This window comes from Varanus komodoensis, unplaced genomic scaffold, assembly GCF_004798865.1.
Source record: "Varanus komodoensis strain SLA01 unplaced genomic scaffold, ASM479886v1 scaffold11, whole genome shotgun sequence".
Classification (NCBI taxonomy): domain Eukaryota; kingdom Metazoa; phylum Chordata; class Lepidosauria; order Squamata; family Varanidae; genus Varanus; species Varanus komodoensis.
In genome coordinates, this window is record NW_025335317.1 from 11,951,808 (window position 1) to 11,973,431 (window position 21,624).

General features: G+C 45.5%; 1 protein-coding gene and 1 long non-coding RNA gene across 3 annotated transcripts in view; one reads left to right on the forward strand and one right to left on the reverse strand.

The window, feature by feature from the left end:
• LDB3 (LIM domain binding 3) overlaps positions 1-21,624 on the forward strand; it is a 96,718-nt gene that overhangs the window by 19,263 nt on the left and 55,831 nt on the right. The window lies entirely within an intron of this gene.
• LOC123018368 lies at positions 961-8,534 on the reverse strand. The gene is made up of 2 exons (XR_006413756.1): positions 7,345-8,534; positions 961-3,261 (listed from the first exon to the last, which is right to left on the reverse strand). It is a non-coding gene; the product is annotated as an uncharacterized LOC123018368 (long non-coding RNA).

Here is a 21,624-nt window from a genome sequence, read left to right on the forward strand (position 1 = left end):
AATACCTTCTGCCAATGGAGCCCCTCTGCCCAGTTTCGGGGAACCCCCCCCCTTCCTCAGGCAGCCCCCTCGCTCCTTTCAGCAGCATCTCCTAATCCACTACGAAGCATCTGCAGGGAGCTGGAGTGATAGTAATACTTAAACTTAGTTTCCATCAAAGGGTTTTCCTTAAAGGTGGGTTTTGAGGTCAGATCGCAGGAAGGAGTTCTTCAAAGGAATCCTGTGTGTAATGGAGGCAATGAGACAACTGGGTGGCGTTGTCTGGAGGAGCAAAACTCACAGGCAGGACCTAATCGGAGCATATTGTCTGTCTATTTACCACACCACTGTCTTGCCGTTCCTTTAAATAGGGGGCTGGACAACCTCTTTTCTGTCAAGGGCCACATTCTCTTGTGAGTAATCTGTCAGCGGCCACATCTTGGCAGAGAGCAAAGCCAAAGCCAGCAGCGGATGTGGCCAGAGCCTGAAATGGGCCAGGCCTGATTTTCCTACTTTTTCTGCCATTTCTTTCAGCCTTTCTCTCTATCTTTCTCCCTCTCCCCCTCTCCCTCTCCCTCGCAAGGCAGGGGACTGCCAGGACAAGGGCAAATCAGTCCTGCCATTGCTCAGATAGCATACAGAGGGCTTTTGCAATTAGGCTGTGGGCTGAATGGGGCACTTAGCTGATGCATCGCACCCAAGCTGCTCAAGGCAGCATCCATTGTTCCTCCACTGCCCAGCTGATTCTTTAACAGCCCCAGGCAGGTGTGAGGTCACCCAAATAATGGTGCAGGGTCACAGTGCAGAGGGGAATTGAACCTGGGCCTGACCAGCCCTGGTTTGATGCATTGACCACTACACCACATTGGTCCCATGTAAAATATGAGGTCTCCGAGGAACGGAAGCCACACTGGCTTCTCTCAGGTAAGCTCAATTTACTCGATCAAAACAGTGTGAGATGGAGCCATGGGACGCAGCAACTGGGCCACTGGCTATGGTTTTGTTTTATTTTAGAAACACAAGTCTCACTTTAGCCACAGGGTATGACATTAACTAATAGATGATAGCTATAATTAAAGCAATCCCTGTTACATAAAGAATAATAATTACTGAAAGAGATAATCAAATTGGACATGCATTTTAATACCCAGGAGCAGCAGGATTAAAGCCTCAGCCACATGTCCATCAATTCAGTATCCAAGGAAGATCTTCCTAATTAAAAATGTTCTGCTATCAAGTGAAGACAAGATCAGTCGGGGGTCAAGTGGGTCCCACCGGGAAGCACCTTCTCGCTGGTGGAATGACCACAGAAGAGGCTCCACCCATGTTTGTGCAGCGTCCACATGGAATGCTGTGCAGGGGATGGCAGGGGATGGCAGGGAGCGTATTGGCGAAGGCACTCGGAAGACATAGGCGCGTTCTTATCTGTACCGCTTTTCAGAATGAAGAAATGGGATCGGAGGAGCCATGGTGCCTGGAAAGGGGACGTATCAAATGACAAAACAGGGAGAGGTCTTTCAAATGAGCTATTGTCCCATCTCAGTCCAAATTCATGTGCAAAAACAAAGCTTTAATAAACAGTTCAGATTCTTACTCCATTACACTTGCACGCAGTCTGGCGCATTATTATTTTTTCCTGATTTGACCTGGAATGGATAAATGGGCTGACTCGGTGATGAGAAGGCCAGGAAGTCTAAACATACTTTCTCATACACATTGCAATAAAATACCTCTGAAAGCGCATTGATTTATTATTGCAGAATCACAAGGCTGGAATTTGAGATGAGGGAAAAGCAGCTTTGTTTGGAAAGATAGCAAACTTGCAATTAAGTGGAGGATGCAAAGGGCATTGTGTTGACGTTAAATGTGTTTGCTGTATTTTCAGGTCATGGTTCTGTTTCATAGTGTTGGGTATTCTTGAAGAGGCTTAAATGAGAAATATGGAACACCCAGCCTAAATCATAATGACCACAATGAGCTTGTTTATTCATCTTATGTCTAATGAGTAGAAAATGTTTCACTGAATTGCAATTCATCTTCAGTGTATGACAGAAAGGATGAAACAACACCAGCAATAACGTTCCGGATTGTAGGCATGGAAGAATTTCACTTGCTTTTTTCTCTGCTGCTCAGTAAAATTAGTTTGAACCCTGATTCCTGACAAGTCAATTTTATATCTGCAAAGAGGGGGGATTTTCAAAGGTGTAAGCTGCTCCCTATCCACTTGAACACTTGAATTAGTATTGTTTGCAAAAAAAAAGCCTTCATAATTTCTGCTACATTTGCAAACTGGCATTTTATTCCCACCCAGCAGAGGTACCACATCCCTTTGGGGAAAACTGCAGCAAAAATGGTTCGAGGGGCATTTTCGGGGGTGGGGGAGAGAGAGAGACTCGGCCAACTTGTAACAGTAGCTGCAGCAGTTTAAATGGGAATTAGAATTTGCTTGCCTATGAAGTTTTCAAGTCCTAGGTTGTGTTGGAGCAGGAGAAGAAGCAGAGTAATTTCCACTGCACATGTAGGAGAACTCCATTTCCCAGTGTGGCTATAAGTCATGTTGTTGATGTAACCTCTAAATGGGCCTAAAGATGAGCAAAAAATAGTTCATAAGCAGGACAAGACTGAGCTTCAGCCACCTCCAGCGTTGACTGCATTCAGATTGTGCCTTCCAAACTAAAGGCTTATGAGAACTTCATTGACAGTCCAGCTATACTGGTCATTTCCAGCCCAGGACAGGGTCACTGGTCGAAGCTTTGCAACAGTAGTGGAAGGGGCTCTTTGTAATTGCTGCTGTGATAGATAAACTTTTGTGTATGATCTAGGCTGTTGCTCATCTTCCTTGCTGCAGATGTGGCATGAATACGGGGTTCATACTAGCTGGAAATCTTGCCTTTTGCCCGGTTTTGTATTGAGGGAAGTCTCATTGCCGTGCTATGGCCAATTACAGTTGCCAGCATTACAATGAGTCAACAGGTGCACTTTTCTTTCTGAGAGAGATGGTCGCCCTTGAGAGTGAGAAAGGAAGAAACTAGTTCCGATTTCCCAAGAGGCAGGAGGAAAATACTCCCCCAGAATACAAAGAAGGAAAACAATAAATAGAAAGAGGACTGTCCAGAATTTGCCTTGGAGTTTCCTGGTTGCTCCCAAGTCCAGTTCAAACTGTTGGTAGGTACTGAGAGCTCAGAGTGGAGGTACTCTGAGGAAGGCTTTCTCCAATAGCAGTCTTCCTGTGCGCTGGCTTTCCTTCTCTGAGTGCCCCCTTGATCGAGATGAAGCGTGTGGCTATGAGAAAAAGGACTTTCTCAGTTGTGGAACCTCAGTTAAGGGATGCTCTTCCCAACCACATATGCCTGATGCTCATCCTGATTTCTGCAAAAAAACCCCAAAAAACTCCTCTTTGCCCAGGTTTTTGAGTGAATCCTTGTTCATTTGTTGTTTTATTTTTATGGCAGTTGTTTTTATATGTTGCATATTGTGATGGGGTGAGAAATTTACATAAAAAATGTCTGTAATGGGACCTTGAACTGATTTTGTAAAGAAAAAGTGGACATAACTGTGGAAGTAAGGAAATAATTACATTTTCTCCAAGGAGATAAGTCCTTGAAGATGCCATTGTTGTTACTGTTGCTTCTTACTTCTTTATACCACAGCACTATCACTGTCTGTGATGTGCTATTTCCACCCTTTTCCTCTTGCAAGGAACACAAGGTGACTTATATAGTTCCATTTTATCCCCACAACAGCCCTGTGAGGTAGGCTGGGCTGAGAGTGAGTGACTGGCTCAAAGTCACCCAGTTGGCTCCATGGCTGAGTGGGGATTAGAACCCGGATCTCTCAGGTCCCCAGTCCAACACTCTGACCACCACGTCACAGTGGCTCCGCAAGGAATTTATTGCAGAAGCAGACGGGCTGAGTTATTGGGCTTCCCTACATGCAGCACATCTTCTGGGTCTTTTACACCATTCTTTCGGGCCTCTCCCATGTTTGGCAGCTATTTTCATGGCATTTTTAGTGCAAGGATAATGAGCTATTATTCCCTTATCTTGCAATAAAACAGTGTTTAAATGTAAATTAAATTTGAATTTCATGGCCTCTTTAAATTCACAGTTCTGCTATACCACAGCGCCACCTTGTGCTTGTGGAATGGAAAAGATAAAAAGATAGAATGAAGAGAAAACCTGGAAAAAACCCACATGTAACAGAGACAGGGCAGTTTCACATGACAAGGCATGCCATGATGAAATCTTAGCATGATGGGGCTGTTGTCCAGACACAGTTCTGGAGCTCCTGCATGCTAGGATTAGTTTTCTGAAACCACCAAAAGATTCTAGAGTCTGTTCCAAGATTTCCAAGCTTCACCATGGCTTCTCTGGTTGTCCAAACTCAGGATCTCCATTTTACCATTGTTGGTATGGAGGCACCATAGAGGGGCCTGGCAAGAGCATTCATGGAAGTGGGCACTTCTAGCATTCAGGCTCATCTGCCCTCAGCTCCCTGGCTCACCTCATTTGCATCCTTGCTCACCTTCTTCCTATTGGCCAAGTGATGTGTCCATCCGCCATCTTACTTTTGGAGGAGGAGAAAAGGGAAGAAGCAGCCTTGTCCATCCGCCATCTTACTTACCATCAGGAAGAGGAGAAAAGGGAAAGTACACATAGGGAGAAGAGTGCCGCCGTCAAAAAAGGCTCAGCATAGAGAGAAGAGGGGAATCATGATGGAGCTGTTTATTTTCATTTGATCAGATGCAGTGGCCAGAGAGGAGAGGATCCCAACTCTGGACTTCAGCAGACCAATCTGGAAGAGGCTGCTGCAGTCCACAGGCAAGAATAGGGAAAGGATGGGAATTTCATTTGTGGAAGCTCCCATGATGAGGTCAAGAGGACAGAGTGGAGGGCATAGAAACTGGGCTGCATGGGTAACCACATTATCCAATGGCCAGTAAGTCTGGCCATGGAAACAGCACGTGGTTATTTGCCGTGTTGTGTGAACTCGGCCACAGTCTTACTTCTGCAAAGAAAAGGGAAGAAGCAGCCTCTGAAAAGCAGTGGGAGAAATGCTTCATGTAGAGCAGGCTGGTGTTTGCATCCTGAAGGTTGTCAGTAGGGAGGGCAAAGGGAGGGAGGCAGGGAGGGATTGAACTTCTATACTGCTCAACAACTAAAGCTCGCTGCGTAATTTAGAATAATTCCTAAGGAGGTCCATGCTAGCGTAAAAGCCTCATAAAATTTCCATAAGGCAAAATTTAGCAACAGCTTAAAAATTTAAAACGGCAAACAACTAGATCAGTATATAATACAGAATAGATCCATTAAAAACTTGGTCACCCTCCTCAAACCATCAAGTAACTTTAAATATCCTCAAATGCTTAAGCGCAGAGCGCTGCCTTAAGGATGGCAAAGTGGAGCCAGGCAGGCTTCGGTGATGAGCTGGATCCACACTTGAGGAGCCACATCCAGGAAGGCTCTCCCCTCGCCCCATCCGTTGCCGTTCTCCAAGCCTCCTCTGGAGGCGACACCCAGAGGAAGGCCCCAGATGCTGACCACACCGCATGGGTTGATTGTGGTTGATTGTGGCTCTTTGTCCAGTATTGTGGCCCAGGTGGGATCGCAGAGAAGCAAGTAGAAAAAGACATGACCGTAAGCAAAAGCAATTGCATACATTTCTTTCAGCCAGAGGTTGCATCTTAATACACTTAGAACACTTCCACATGAGAAGGATAAAAGGTGAAGGTTTCCCCTTGACGTGAAGTCCAGTCATGCCTGACTCTAGGGGGCGCTGCTCATCTCCGTTTCCTGGCCAAGGGAGCCAGCGTGTGTCCGCAGACAGTCTCCGTGGCCATGTGGCCGGCATGGCTAAACACCCAAGTGCACGGAACACTGTTACCTGCCCACCAAAGTGGTGCCTTTTTATCTACTTGCATTTGCATGCTTTCGAACTGCAAGGTTGGCAGGAGCTGGGACGGAGCAACGGGACCTCACCCCCTGTGCGGATTCGAACCAGCGACCTTTCGATCAACCAGCCCAGCAGCACAGTGGTTCAAACCACTGCGCCACCTGCAGTCTCCTATGAGAAGGATAGCACAACTTTATATCCGAGGAAAACCAAGCCAGCTCTGTTTCTCTAGGCAGAATGGGGGGCGGGGGTTGTCAGAGAAAAAAGTGAGAAAAGAGTCGCCACTCCTACAGTGGCAAAGTCCCCGAGCTTAAAAAGGCAGGCTTCGCGACCTTGTCCAGAGGTTCCTGACCACCAAATCGGAATGGCTTATCCTCGCACAGCCCCTGGTGCCCGCTCTTTTTTATCGCTTATCAAGTACACGGGCTGCAGGGGTTACAGGATGCTGCTATTGTTGGCAATCCTTCAAGAGACTCTCCTGGAATTGCTTTGCAGGGCCTTTGAGTTCTGTTTTATGTGGGATCTCACTGACTGGTGCTGACAGACGAAGTCTGTTTATAGCAGTACAGCAAAGGTCAGGCAAGCATTTTCCAAATTGAGCAGAGTGTAAAAAATAGGGAGATCAGACCCATCCCGAGAATAACTCTGCTGGCCTCTGTGGAGTTAGACTGGAAGTAAATTTGGCTAATAAAATCTTGGGAATGGGAAGACACTTTTACTCTTGACAGAAATACTATTATTTTGGTAAAGCAGAGTAATGGAAAATGCCTCTTTCCACTTTCCTGTGCGGGCTGCAAATGATTATTCGTGAAGACTGTCTCTAACTATTGCACAATGTTAAAGATGAAGCACAACAAAGGCTGTTGAAATACACCACTTTTTGGCAATTAACACCCCAGTCCGATATGTGTCTACTCGGAAAAATGGCATGCTGTACCTGAAATAGCACCTTTGCTCGTCAGAAAGAAGCTCAGCTGAAGAGAAACTTATAAGGTCAAAAACAGGAAAATTCGAAAGAGGGTGTCAGCTGTGTACTGAAATCAAATTTTGCATAGAGCAGGCAGAATTTCAAATGCCTCAGGGCAGAGACTATGGACATATGAGTGACATTGCTACATAAATAAATAAATTAGTGATGATGAAATGTTAGAAACATAGAAACAGAGCAGGGCCTTCCCAGAAGAAGTTTGATTAATCCCAGATTTGACACCAGTAATCAGCTTTTAATGCTGGAATTATTAGAATATTATCCAGGCTCTGTGTGTGTGTCTGTGTGTGTGTGTGTGTGTGCATGCGCGCATATTTGTTTTTTGTATAATACCTAGGAGAACACATCCTGGACTCTAGTTTCTCTTGTCCGGCTGATTACCAAGTAGAACTAGGCGATATTAACCTTCACAAATCTTTTGTAGTCTCTCCCTCCCTCCCTCCCACCCATCCGCATGCATTGGCATGTTTATAAATTGGCCATACCTGGTCAGTTCCTTTTTTTTAGAGAGGGCTAATTTCTAGGATTCACTGCTTGCTGATCCCAGCAGTGGAGATGACATATGGCTGGTCAACTGGTAACGTCTGGAAAGAAGAGAGCTATCCCAAAGTCCATCTTGGTTCAGCTTGTCGGAATATGTGGTCTGAACCTATGATTTAGATTGGAATTTATGCACTGGGCCGGGGAAACTCCTTCTCTGCATCGCAGCCCTTCCAGCCCCCTGAAAGTGCTGCACAGAGGTAGCACACAGAGGTAGCTCAGAACTTTGCTGAGAGGTGTAGATACCCAGTGTGGGGGAAAGAGTGATTCCTTCCAAATGCAGCCGAAGGTATCTGCTCCATATGGCCAGGGGTGGGAGAATTTTGTAGAGGATTTTGGATATGCAGCTCTTTGGTCCCCACCCCACTCATGTCTTTAGGTATTTATATAACCGGATATCACCAGGGGATCTGGATAACAAGGCTTGGCTGGGACATGGTGGTTTGGTAGTCCTCTTGTGAGTATAATCTCATCTTGAAGTTGTCATTCATGAGTGAAAGGCTAACACATGAGGCTTCTTCCATATATGCCCCTGTTCCCTAATATGTTCGCAACATCATCTAGATAAATGCATTTCTCTCTTTCATTTCCTTAGTTGTGCCTCAGATAATGCACCAAGTCGGAAAATGAAGGCTGGCATTGCTCAGTCACATAGCAGAGATGGTGTTTATGATTTACTTATTTCTCTCGAGTGTTCTGTCAATAGTTAGAAGTCCCACAAGCATATTGGTTGAGAAGGAAAGGAAGAGTCTGTCGCTTCTGTAATTCTTTATGAAGCAGGTGCTTAGTTTTAAAAGGTATGCCCTACAAAGGAGATGTTAGTAGCAAATACAATTGATTAGACGTATTTGATGGAGTAGATACCAGTCTACTCAAGTGTATTGCGCATTGGTTGGTCCTTAAGATGCCACAAGAATCTTTATGATCGATACAAGAAATATAAGAGGCCCAAAACAAGCAAGGCAGAATATAGATGGGACAATATGGGTAAGGTACTGGGAATTTAGTTTAGGGAGCTAAACCACTGAATTAAAGGACCATGCCACCTGTGAAGATTCATATTAGAAGACCAGGACCTTCTGCACTTCAGGACTGGGACTGGGGAGGAGGCGTGGGGACGGGTGGAGAAGAAGACCACTGCCTAGCAAGTTTAGACCTGTTGCTCCACGTGTCCTCCCTCACCTCCCAGCATTCGTCCGGGCCTACACCTGGCCGAGCCATCCTGCAGCCACCACCGCTGCCTAAAGATGTCCCTGCTGCTGCTGGTGGGTCACCACTGATGTGCTGCCCCACCAGAGGTGCCCATGCTGAAGGTGCCGACTCCAGAAGGGGATGCCCCCCGTTGGGATGCCCCTTTGGGCTGCCATCAGGGTGGGTTGTTTTTCTGCTTCTCCCTCACTGCCACTCTGCCTTTGTGGGCTCATGCCTGGGTTTGTAGCTGAGAAGGTGTTGATGGTCCCAAGTGGAGAGATGGTGGGAGGCCCAGTTAGCATAGGGGCAGGTAACGGGAGGTGTGGCACTGAAGGAAGGGCTGGCCAGGTGGTGGGAATGCAGTCTAGACAGCCAATGGCTGTGCCGTGTTCTGGCCCTCCCACCACCCGTGGGTCTTACTGTCGCCATGTCAACCTGCCCTCCAGTGATGCTGCTCTTGAATGCCAGATGGGTGCCAAATAAAACCTCCCTCGATGCAGCCCGTCTGGCATGTACAGCTGAGACCTGGGTGGGAGAAAAGGGAGGATTTTGTCTCTCCCAGTTATGCCCACTGGGGTGCTTGCTGCGGCATCAGCATAGACATAAGGGCTGGGGAGGGGACGTTGCTGTGTCCATGAGACTTTAATGTCTCTCTCCAGGCCTACGGTCTGTTTGATGGCTACTCCGGAGTGTTTGAGCCTTGTGCTGGGCCAGCAGGGCAGATTGGGTGCATTGCCCACACTCCGTTGGTCTCCCTACCTCAGCTGGCAGAGGTGGCCTTGCATGTTCTGCTGGAGCCCCCGGGCTGCTGATCCTGGGGATCTCAACATTCACGCTGAGGGGATGTATCCTCCATGCATCAGCTCAGGATTCCATGGCTGCCAAGACAACCATGGGACTGTTCCAACATGTCACGGTTCCGATGCGTGTGGCAGAGCATACCTTGCACTTGGTCTTCCTCACTGAACATGAGGATAGTGTTCTGAGCGTGAAGGACTTCGACTCAGTTCCTTTGTTGTGATCAGATCACCGCCTGTTCTGATTCTGACTCTGGGAGCTTTTCTCTTTTGCAAGGGTGGAGGACCCATTAAACTGGTCTGTCCCCAGAAACTAATGGACCCAGATGTCTTCCTGAGGGCTCTGGGTGGTTTTCCAGCTGACTTAACTGGTGCTCCTGTCAAAGCCCTGGTCACTCTGTGGAATGTAGAAATGGCCTGTGTGCTTGATACTCAGACCTGGACCCCAGAGTTACAATGGTGGAATTGGTGGGGATACCCAGAGCACAGTCTGGCCCAGTTTTATTGGGTGAGTTGCAGTTGTCACAGCTGGAGGAAGTTGACAAAGTCTTTGGACAGGTTTGTGCAATCACCTCTGGGCTGGATCCTTCCCTCACCTGGTTCATCAAACCAGCAAGGAAGGGGTAACCATCTGGGACAGGGAAGTCTTTGCAAGAGGGAGTGGTCCCACGCTGCCTTGAAGAGGTGGTGGGGGGACCACTTCTTAAGAAACACTCCCTTGACCCAGGCAATTTGAACGATTTCTGGCCGGTGGCAAGTATATGTTTAAGATACGTTAAAATACATGAAAAACACATTAAATGCAATAAAACTCTAGCATGGAGTTCCTCAGGTGTCCCTTATTGTCTCCATGCTATTTAACATCTACAGGAAACCCTGGTGGCTGCCTTTTCCCTTCCTTCTTGGCCGAGTCTTTTCATTGTCTTTAATATGTTTTTCATGTATTTTAATGCAATTTTAATTAATTTTTAAATGTTTTAAATGTTTTATTTACTGTGTTGTGAAGTGCCCAGAGAGCTTTGTCTACCGGCTGTATAGAAATGAAATTCATAATACTAATAATCATAATCAACATCATCATAATTTGATCAAACCAGAGTGGTGTTCACTACAGCATTGGGATAGGAGACAGCTTTTACAGAGATTATTTTGTTAACTAAAATCTGATTGGCTGCAGAGTTTCTGGGTAGTGCACACAGGGTCATATTTTATGTGCATAACAACCTTCTGAGGTAGATCAGGCTAGCTGAGATGAGTGACCCACCCCAGAGGGGTGACCGTGTGAGTCTGTTGCAGCAGAAACAAAGATTCTTGTGGTACCTTTAACCATCCTTTTAATAGCAAAAGTTTTTGAAGACTGGAGTCTTCTTCATCAGATATAGCCTGATGCCATAATAAATTGCTAATCTTCAAGGTACCGTAAGATTGAAGGTTATCCAGGAATGACCAGGAATATGAATTTGATCTACCTGGGCTAAGCCAACATTCTCTCGTTGATTGGTCTTGAGCAGACAAACATACTAAATCTGGATAACAGTGATAACTTCCATAGCAAGTGGTAGGATAAAGTGACCTAGCCCCATCCTTTAAAAATATCCAGCTAGATAAAACTTCGGTACATAATTCCTCTGGGAGATGCCTGATCTTAGTTTTGGGAAGTGTTCAGGGCAGAAGAACTCCAGAGCTGGGCAGGGGCTGACGTTAAAACCTCTCAGTGTGACCTTGGTGATTGCGGATCCCAACATGTTGCATCTGGCTGATCCTTAATTAGTGGCAGGAGATGTGTCAGTGTTTGGATGGTCATTTCTGTAGGTCTAAAAAGAAAAAGGAAAAGCCCAAAATAATTAGAAGCACCAGAGCTTCTGTGTGGAATGCCACTTCATAAAGTGGTTTGAACATCCCTCCTGTCTAGCAACCGCAAAGGACTGTGCTTTGGGGAACAGACCAGGGCTGAGGACTCTAAGGGTGATTTCATAGCACCTCACCAAACTATGGTTTCCAGAATTCTTTGATAGCTGTGGCAATTAAAATGGTAATAATATTTGTCACCTGCCATTTGCATGGATGCAGAACCCTTTCCTTGTGGGCTTCTGGAATGAAAAGGTTGTGAAGGTGAAAAGGCTGATTATCTGCACATCTGCTTCCTGCAAGCACATGTCCTTTTTGTCACTTAGAGCTTTCGCTCAAGTAGCTCACTGCTTTTTTATCGCCCTTTACATAAGGCGAGCCTGACTCCCTATCATTGCTGAATAGCCGCCAAAAGAAGCCAGTGTGATAGCCCTTGCTTTTTTCTTCTTCCCAGGCTATCATGTTGCACATTCTTCTGGGGTCATGCAGGATGGAAACAGAAAACAGGGATAAGGGCCTGGCTCAGAGATATGACAGATACCTTATTGTCTACAAGGTTTAGACCATTAATATTCCCCAGTAGATACTCAGCAAATCAAATCCAGGGGCCTCTGTACAATGGTGATAACATTTGCTGCAACGTGGGGAAAGCGGAGATCTTTTAAATGGATTATTTTGGTAGCTGAAATCGCGCATACTTTATTTGCTTTATCATACTTGTTTCCCACCATCATTCCAGGGAGTTAATCTTTTTTATCCTCTCAAGAATCCTGTGAAGTAGGGCAGGCTCAGCTCTACTCCTATCCTTGAATCCTGACCCCAAATATTACTTTTTCTTCATATATGTTCTAAAGGAACTGCAGGAAACCTCGACTAAAACTGAACCCAGAAGGTGCAAGCCAGCCTTGTAAATTCTTTCCAAAACAGTTATATAAAAATCCTGAGCTATCCTTGGCAAGCAAAACCTAATCCACATCCTTCTTCAACATGGAAGGGGCATGTCAGCTTACAGTCTTTTTGGGAGCCTGTAACTTTAGAAATAAATGTGTCTGAGTCATCATGGGGCTGTAAGCAAGTTATTAATACATCTCCATTTGATATGTGTGTCTCCTGGGAGCCTCCCCTGCCACACCCTTTCGAGACGCTGTTCTAAATTCACATTGTCAGTGCCTTCATTTTTTGCCGTTGCTGAATGCCGAACACACCACCGTAAAGTTGGAAGGGTCAACTAATGTACAAAGTAGGGTCATCTCATGATCAGAAGTGGTGGAAAGTTTCCTCTGCCTGTCTAATTAATCTGAATCAGACAACATCCCTTTACTGTATGTTTGGAGAGAGAGAGAGAGATTCTGCCCTAGGTTTTAAGGTGCTCCAAGATTATGGCTTCTGCTGTGGCAGTTGAAAAACTCCTCTCATCCAGAATTCTCCATTCAGGCAATTAAAAAATTCCCCGGGACTATTTCACACAAGGGGCAACTGGCCACCAGCTGGTCTAAAATATTATTTTTGCCTGACATCTCCAGCCCATACCTCTTCTGGGAAATGGGTAATCCATCATTTAATAGCATCCATGAGGAGCTGGGCTCCCTTCAGACTTGGTTAAAAAACAATAATAAGACTGGCTGGCTGTCCGAATCAGCTCAAAGGAAAGTTACTTATTTAGTTTGCATGTTTTATTATTGGTATGCCCCTTATCCTCATTAGATTCAGGACAAGTAACAATGTTTTTAGAAATTACTAATAACCCCTGCATTATGAATATTATGGAAAGGATGATAAAAAGACCTCTGCCATCACTAGCAAGAATGTAACTTAAACCTTTATGGTTTCTTCTCTCTAGTAAGTGAGAACTCGGGCCAGTTTATTTGCTTGTCCAAAAAGCTACTGTCTTCTCCCCATATGATCGGCACAAAGTACAGTGAAATGGAAGTGCACGATTCAGAAGCACATGTGCAAAGGCAAATTTATGAATTCATCATCCACCTTTCTTAAGGGAAAGGATAATAGAAATTGCCGCTCTGTTGTGTCAGGAGTGGCGTGCATCTGTTTGACCAGGTAAATGTCTTAGGCTTGCCTCTTAAGCAGATTATTATGCATTGCTTTTATATTTAAAAGATGATTATGTCACCAAGGGCAAAATAGATGTATGCTTAGTTTGTTGAGTTCTCACTCCACTCCAGTTAAAAGGATACTGGGCAATCAGATAGCACAGGGACATTCGCTCAACCTTGGAGCATTCCTCCTAGGTGGCATAGACAGTATTAATCTGGATGGGCCATAGGACAGACCCATGCTCTGTGTTCATATCGGGAGGTCCATCTGATACCTCCAAAATAACAATTATCTTTTTAAAAGCTAGAATACAGGAGGGATCACGAGTACATTTCTGAGCCAAATCCAAAGTGCTTATTTTGACTTCTAAAGTCCATAATTTCAGGGGATCCAAAGGACCACCTGGTCCCATATTGTGCCAGTTGCGATCTCCACATCCTTCCTTTTTCTGAGGTTTGGATGGTGGGTATGTGGGAACAGTTCTTCCCCACAGTGGTGTTTTGGACTTAGAACTACATTCCCCGGAGAGACACAATTTGCTTCTCCTGCCTCCTCCTCCCCACTGAAGAGCATCTGTTTCTATCTAAATTTTTATTATAATTTTATTGTTCCACAATATTTAGTGCATTTCTTGCTATTTTAAAATACAGTTTTGTGTATTGCTGCTCCTGGATACAATTTGTATTATGCCATTCCATCATTTTTGTAGTTGAACCTCTGTGAACTTGCCCTAGAAGATAGGTAGAGTGTTAAGCCAAATCATCAACAACAAATATCTAATAGAAATAAAACATAACCAATTTTAGCATTAGGTTAGAACCTATCTTATATTTAGGGTGGCCTCTTATGACTTGCCAAAAAAGAAGAAATGCATCCCAAGAAAAGGACACTGAGTTGGATAAGATGTATGTGTGCAAGTGTATTTGTACAGATGTAACCATAGAAACAATTAATATAATTTAAGAAAAAAATGCAGGACATCTCACCATAGTGGGGAAAACTTTGTCCTGTGTGCCTTTTTCAGTCTGCTGCTTAGGTGTGGTTGATGGACAATTTCGAAGCCCAGTTCTTCGGATGGTTCTTTATGTTTAAACTGGACTTGGACTGCACAGTGATGGGCCATCTTCAAAACTGAAGGCAGGGCCTCCGGCATACCTTTTTTCCGATAAAAAAACTAAGAGGACACAAGGCTACCCTGGCCTTAGGTCTTAATCTGATCCTGATGAAAACGGAGGAAGAATCGTGCAGAATCACACGAAAGGCCCATCTCTGTTCTGCTCTGCCTCTTGTAAGTCAAACACTATTCCATTTATGGGGCCTCCAACAAAGACAGACTTGTTTAAAGGGATCTTGGGTCTGAGCCACATAAGAAGCTTTCGTAAGTGGGGCAGGGGTGGGCGGGATTACATGATTATTATTGGGAAAAGGCCAGCTATTAAGGGGCAGTCCCTGATTTACAGTTCAGATAAAAATAGAACCTGCTCATGTTTAAAATTTGGCAGGTGCATTTCAGCACCCAAGTCACTGGCCAGCCAAGGTTGCTTCCAGATGCTGTTTCCTCCAGGTGTTGCAACATGAGGGCGTGTGACCGGCGCACTCATTCGGGGCGCTGATTGCTTCGTTCTAATGACAGAGGAGAGACAATCCTCGTGGATTAGCAGAATAGGTGCAGATGGCTGGTGCCTGTCATCACATCCAAACTGCAGTGGTGCAAGGACATCAGGAAGGGCCCTGTTGCTCCTTTATGTGGCGATTTGGAGGACAGAAGGGCAGTGCAGTTACTAAAATGAAATCAATCTGGCTGCTGTTCTGACACACACAAAAACGAATAACCTCACCATGTAAAGAGTTTTTCACAGACTTGGATGTCATCCTATGCATGATTAGAGAAAGAAATCCCCAAGACCCCAGCATTCTTCAGCCACCACAGAAACATAGAAACAGAGGGAGGCTGGCTGGGGAATGCTTGACATTTTAGGACTTTTATTTTCTGAAGAAACATGCATGGGATCGGCAGCCTCGAAATGGAAAGCCAGGACTATCTCATACGATCAAGGCAAAGTGTAGCATAATGTTTGACTGAAGGAAGGCAGGCAGATTATGGTCCATGTTGATGGGGAAATCAGCATTAAAAATCTCATGCACTTAAGTGCTTTAAGGAAGAAAACTATGCAAACTTTGTCCTTCAGTTCATTTCTTGAAAAAAAAAGGCTCTTTGAAGGCTATAGGAACCCAACAACAGTGTGAAAACACACACACACACACACACACACACACACACACACACACACACACCGGCGGAGGGGGGGAGTATGCACATCTGGTGCTCTGCTTTTGACCTGATACAAATCGTGTCCCAGTGTCTTCCGCATACTGCTGTGGTTATCATTTTTTAACGATGTCTTTCTTTGATAAAATCCAAAATGTCACCCTAATTTAACGGGCCTGTGGCTTGGCTGCAAGAGCAAATGAAGGAAAATCCACAGCCCCAGAAAAAAATTTAAGCAAGGGTGCAGTGATGGAGAAAGAATGGCTTTTTATTAGAAGAAAAGGAATCTTTCTGACTATGAAGAGTAGATTCTCCACCACCACACACATGAGCACACTCTGTCTCCTATTTTGCAGGCATGAAGGACCCCAGATTAATACAACTTTTGCTCAGTCATCTGATTTTTTGCCGTTTCTGAATTACTTATTTCACACCAGATGACAGAGGCAGCGAGGGCAGCCAGACAGAGAAGCAGTCATTTCCTCTCTTCAAGAACAAATTTTGTCCCTTGAACAATAGCTTTCATGCGGTCTTTTTTGGCTTGCAGTCTCTGGATGCTGTTATAGCAAGGCTAATACAGGCAGGCATACCTTTTTCTTTCTCTCCTCCTTTTAAGACAAGCACCGAGACCAAACACTGCCTCAGAAATTCTTCTGCCTTTAATCAGGCAAATCATGTCCACTGAAATGTCCAACTGAAAAATACGCCATTCTTCAGATAATTCTCTTAGGTTATGATGTAGATGCCATGTCCTTCTGTCTCTTTGTTTACCCCTTGCCCCCTGGGCTCAATAAATAGCTATCACATGCCTGCATTTTTTCATCACAGCTGTATTCCATCCTTCCCAGATTATCAGAACAAGGATGGGATTAAAATGACATGTAGACTTGAACCGGGAGGTTTCCCCACAGCCATGAAGCTCACAGTCCTGCACTGCAGGCAGCCCCAGGAGGCGGTAGGGGGGACATCAGGAGGCATGCTGGGAACCCAGCAAACAGGGTGGTACCCAAATGAGCGAGAGTCAGGTTTAGCAGTCTGTCAGCCAAGCTCAAGACTCCCTGCTGGCTCAGGCTAGGCCATATTTTGAAGCTTTCCTAGCAGGTCAGGAGAAACCTGTAGATCAGCCTTCCCCAGCCTAGTGGCCTTCAGAGGCGTTTGGACTGCAATTCCCAGAATTCCCATCCTATTCTGGATGTTGCAGTCCAAGCATGTCTGGAAGGCACGAGGTTGGGGAAAGCTGCAGTAGATTTTCAGAGGGGGCTTAGCGCAGTGGTAGAATGCAGGCAGTTGCTTACAGAAAGTCCTAGGTTCAGTCTCTCAGCCTGAGATCCCAGAGAAGCACTCAACCAACTTGGGGAAGAAGAAGGTGATCAGAGGGAGAGACAGAGAATGAAAGAGGGGAGTGGGGAGACAGGGCTGGTATTAAAGGTAGTCACACTTGGGAACCTGCCAAAGGGCCACAACTCGGTAGGAGTCCAGTGATAACAACCGCATGGAGTTCCTCCTCCTCTTCACCATTTTAACCTGCTTCCTCACCTGCCCAGGTAATGATGACGGTGAGGAGGAGCAGCGGATGCCACTGCCTCTTTGCTCACTGGCTGGCTTCCTGCAGAGTGAGGCAGGAGTAGCAAGGATGAGAAAGAGGATGTGATGCAACAGCAGCTGGTGACCATGGCGATGACTGGGCAGACTCATCAGGGCGGGGGTCTTGCCTACGGACCCTCCACAGCCTGGAGCCAGCGCCTGGAGGAGGAGGGAGGGATGAAGCAGTACAGCCAAGGATGCTCTGGCCCCTCCCACTGCTTCCGCTGGCCCTGCCCGTTCTCAGAATGGCGTAACCGTCACACTGGTGGTTGTTAGTCGCAAAGTCGTGCCCGACCCATCGTGGCCCCATGGACAACGCTCCTCCAGGCCTTCCTGTCCTCCACCATCCCCTGGAGTCCACCCAAGCTCACACCGACTGCTTCAGGGACTCCATCCAGCCACCTCATCCTCTGCCGTCCCCTCCTTCTTTTGCCATCTATTGTTCCCAGCATTGGGCTCTTCTCCAGGGAGTCCTTCCTTCTCATTAGGTGGCCAAAGTATTTGAGTTTCATCTTCAGGATCTGGCCTTCTAAAGAGCAGGCAGGGTTGATCTCCTCTAGGACTGACTGGTTTGATCGCCTTGCGGTTCAAGGGACTCGCAGGAGTTCTCACTGTTGCTTCTTGACCCACATAGAGGTTTCTCAAGAGACAAATAAGATGGTCTGGTACTCCCATCTCTTTATGAACTTGCCACAGTTTGTTGTGATCCACACAATCAAAGGCTTTAGCATAGTCAATGAAGCAGAAGTAGATGTTTTTCTGGAACTCCCTAGTTTTCTCCATGATCCAGCATATGTTGGCAATTTGATCTCTAGTTCCTCTCCCTCTTTGAAATCCTGCCTGTACTTCTGGTAGTTCTCAGTCCACATACTGCTGGAGCCTAGCTTGTAGGATTTTGAGCGTAACTTTGCTAGCATGTGAAATGAGTGCAATGGTGCGGTAGTTTGAACATTCTTTGGCATTGCCCTTCTTTGGGATTGGAATGTAAACTGACCTTTTCCAATCCTGTGGCCACTGTTGAGTTTTCCAAATTTGCTGGCATATTGAGTGTAGCACTTTTACTGCATCGTCTTTTAAGATTTTGAATAGCTCAGCTGGAATACTTTCGCCTCCACTAGCTTTGTTGTTGTTCAGACTTCCTAAGGCCCATTTGACTTCACACTCCAGGATGTCTGGCTTGAGGTCAGTGACCACCCCATCGTGGTTATCAGGGACATTAAGCTCTTTCTTGTATAGTTCTTCTGTGTAATCTTGCCACCTCTTCTTAATCTCTTCTGTCTCTGTTAGGTCCCTGCCATTTTGGTCCTTTATCATGCCCATCTTTGCATGAAATGTTCCCTACATATCTCCAATTTCCTTGAAGAGATCTCTGCTCCTCCCGATTGTTGTTTGTTTTCTTCTATTTCTTTGCACTGTTCATTTAAGAAGGCATTCTTATCTCTTCTAGCTATTCTCTGGAATTCTGCATTCAATTGTTTGTATCTTTCTCTTTCTCCCTTGCCTTTCGCTTCCCTTCTTTCCTCAGCTATTTGTAAAGCTTCCTCAGACAGCCATTTTGCTTTCTTGCATTTCTTTTTCTTTGGAATGGTTTTAGTTGCTACCTCTTGTACAATGTTGCGAACCTCTGTCCATAGTTCTTCAGGCACGCTGTCTATCAGATCTAATTCCTTAAATCTATTTGTCACCTCTACAGTATATTCATCAGGGATATGATTTAGGTCATACCTGAGTGGCCTAGTGCTTTTCCCTACTTTCTTCAATTTAAGCCTAAATTGTGCAACCAGAAGCTCATGATCTGAGCCACAGTTGGCACCAGGCCTAGTTTTTACTGACTGTATAGAGCTCCTCCATCTTTGGCTTCGGAGCACAAAGTCAATCTTATTTCTGTGTTGACTGTCTGGTGATGTCCATGTGTAGAGTCGTCTCTTGGGTTGTTGGAAAAGAGTGTTTGCTATGACCATCGTATTCTCTTGACAAAATTCTACCAGCCTGTGCCCTGCTTCATTTTGTACTCCAAGGCCAAACTTGCCTGTTATTCCAGTTATCTTTTGGCTTCCTACTTTAGCATTCCAATCCCCCATGATGATAAGGACATCATTTTTTGGTGTTAATTCTAGAAGGTGTTGCAGGCCTTCATAGAACCGGTCAACTTCAGTCTCTTCAGCACCAGTGGTTGGGGCATAGACTTGGACTATTGTGATGTGGAATGGTTTTCCTTGGATTCGAACTGAGATCATTCTGTCATTTTGGAGGTTGTATCCCAGTACTGCTTTTCCTACTCTTTTATTGACTATGAAGGCTACTCCATTTCTTCTGAGGGATTCTTGCCTGCAGTAGTATACCTGATGGTCATCTGAATTAAATTCACCCATTCTTGTCCATTTTAGTTCACTGATTCCTAAGATGTCTATGTTCAGTCTTGTCATATCTTGTTTGACCACATCCAGCTTGCCTTGATTCATGGATCTTACATTCCAGGTTCCTATGGAGTATAGATCTTTGCAGCATCGGACTTTCCTTTCACCACCAGATACATCTGCAACTCAGTGTCCTTTCGGCTTTGACCCAGTCGCTTCATCCTTTCTGGCGCTGCTAGTACTAGCCCTCTGCTCTTCCCCAGTAGCATATTGGACACCTTCCGACCTGAGGGGCTCATCTTCCGGCGTCATATCTTTTTGCCTTTTGGTACTGTCCATGGGGTTTTCATGGCAAAGATACTGGAGTGGGTTGCCATTTCCTTCTCCAGTGGATCACGTTTTCTCAGAGCTCTCTGCTATGACCTGTCCATCTTGGCTGGGCCTGCACGGCATAGCTCATAGCTTCATTGAGCTACACAAGCCCCTTCGCCACAACAAGGCAGCGATCCATGAAGGAGACCATCACACTAGCAGCCTTTTTATCAGAGACTGCTGCCAACACGCCGCTGCTAAGCATTCATGCCCAAGCTACTGGATGCAGAGACCATGTTGAAGCTAAGCAAGTCTGGACTGGTCACTGACTGGATGAGTGACCATGTGGAAACTGTGTGTGTTTAGCTTCCCTATAGCCTGAGGTGCCTAATCTTGGAAGCTAAGCAGGGTTGGGCTTGCTTGAAATCTGGATGGGTGACTTAAAATGTTGCGAACTGTCCGGAGAGCTTCAGCTATGAGCAGTACAGAAATGCAATGTAATAATTGTAGCAAGTGACCTGGAAATTCCATTAAGGGTAGAAGAGGGGATTATCAGTGCACTGGATTAAAAAAAACAAGAAAGGTAAGCTAGAAATCCCTTGGTTTATACATGGGTTCTTTAAAATGGCTTTTCTGGCTTTTAAGTTCAGTTATTCAAGCTTTTCTCTGAGATTAAAAGGACAGAAAATGGAAGACGCTTGGAGAAATCCATGCACTTAGTGGCTAGAAAGAGCCACTTTCCCTGGTGTTCTACAGAATGTGTTACTGCAGGTTTTTGCCACTTGGAGTGAAATCTTATTAAACATTTGGCAGGATGACATGGATGACTGGCTTAGGACAGTTTGGTAGTCTTAGTGGCTCTTGGACTAAACCTGGAAGGAATTTGGTCACCAAAACTCGGCTAATGTTCATGTTGAATCTTCACCCCACAGTCTCCGAATGCTTACTGTGTGTCCGTTAACGAGATTGGTGTCTGACCCGTGACGCACCTTGATTTCATCATTTCTGTTTGCGGTGGTATAGTGGACCCATCGTTTTCACGGAGGCAGCACTTTTTCTAATACTAGAGGTGCTGACATCCGTTCCAACCTCTTCAGAATTTCCTGTTCCTTCTGGATTTATCTGCAGTCCTCACAGTAGCTAGGAGGGAAATGAATATTCCCAGCAATAGCACAGTGTGCCTTGTTGTAAGGAAGGTACTTTAGGGTGGGTTGAATGAGCAATTACAATCCATTAGCTTTGCAAAGACGTCTGTACTTGGTGAAGATGAACGTTGCTAGAACAGATATGGGTCAATAGAGCTGCCAGAACTTTTGGACTGTCTATGGGGCTGGATAGGGGAACTGTCATCATGAGCACCTTCTCTTAAGAACCTAAGAAAAGCTTTGCTGGATTGAACCAAATGGTCCATCTAGTGCATTTATCTCATGGGGGTAAATGGCAAAATTCCCACTGTACCACTGGATATTCGGCAATAGGTGATTGAGAATGCCTCTTCCTGCTTTTTCATCCTTCTTCCTCTTCCACTCACAAAGTGCTTTACATTGTCTAAGCACCGTACAGAGACTGAACGCCAAGTCCTTGCCTGCAAGCTTGCAACATAACAGATGTGATACAAAAGGGGAAAGGAATGAAAATGAGAGAGAAAAGCAGGTTGTGACTCCATTGGGCCAATGGGGAAGGGCCAGGTTGGTCTCCCCTTTGTGATGACTGTGTTGTGGTGTTTCATAATGCCAGGGATAGGGTCATGTTGTGATGCTTCATAGCAGTTAGTCAGCATGCAACGGTGTGTCACACTTGTCAAGTGGCATGCAG